Genomic DNA, 1,066 nt, shown 5'->3' on the forward strand with positions numbered 1-1,066 from the left:
CCTACATGTTCCCAAAGAAATGCAATGGAAACGGATATAAATAAATCCTAAACATATTATATCCATAAGCGAATAAACGTACGAATAAACAAAACGTACAACGGCCGAGCCCACAAGAAATATATATTAAGCGATCACAACGACATGTCTAACAATATATTTTTAGACAACCGGGCAAATATATGTATATATATATATATCACCGATAACAATACCGGAAAGTTGAAAGAAAGATACAAAAATTTCTAAGTATTCTTTAATAAAAGAATGAAAATTACATATTTAGTAAAATTTTTTACAAAATGCAAGATTGTTAAATATATGGACTCCTAAAAATCAAGTTGGGCTAGGCCCAAATTACTAAAATACATGGGCTAGGGCCCAATGATAAAATATTTGGGCTAGGCTCAAATTGCTAAGATACATGAGCTGGAGCCCAATGATAAAATATTCGGGCTAGGCCCAAATTGCTAAGATGCATGAGCTGGGGCCCAATGATAAAATACATGGGCTAGTACCCAAATTACTATAGAAACGTGGGTTAAAGCCCAATGACATAGAAACGTGGGATAAACCCAAAGACAGGGTTTAGTCCCAATGACATAGGTTCGGCCCAATGACACGCGTGCGAAGCACAAGGACATGTGCAGGGCAAAGCCGTTCACATATAACTAAATACATATAAAATATATATGAAATCTATATACATAACAAGTGAACGAATAAACTACCAACACTCTAAAATACAAAGTTGTTCCAAAATGACAAGTGAAAACACAATAAGAATTCAAGATGAACAACTTGTACGAGGTCCGATAAGACCTAGGGTCTAATAAAGTTAGTACACGTCTAGGTTAATCACACGTACGGACGCTCACTACGATATCACAATACACGGAACGCAAAATTGTGAGTTCATGTCCCTCCTTTCAATGATTTCAATGCTTTGTTTTTAAAACAATCGAGGGGAGGTACATGTTAAAACTATGGGTATGTTAGCTATGGGTTTAGATGATAATACGATCAATGCACATAAGTAGGATGATGACATAGTAACCATTAATTA

Source organism: Helianthus annuus, chromosome 13, assembly GCF_002127325.2.
Source record: "Helianthus annuus cultivar XRQ/B chromosome 13, HanXRQr2.0-SUNRISE, whole genome shotgun sequence".
Taxonomy (NCBI): Eukaryota; Viridiplantae; Streptophyta; class Magnoliopsida; order Asterales; family Asteraceae; genus Helianthus; species Helianthus annuus.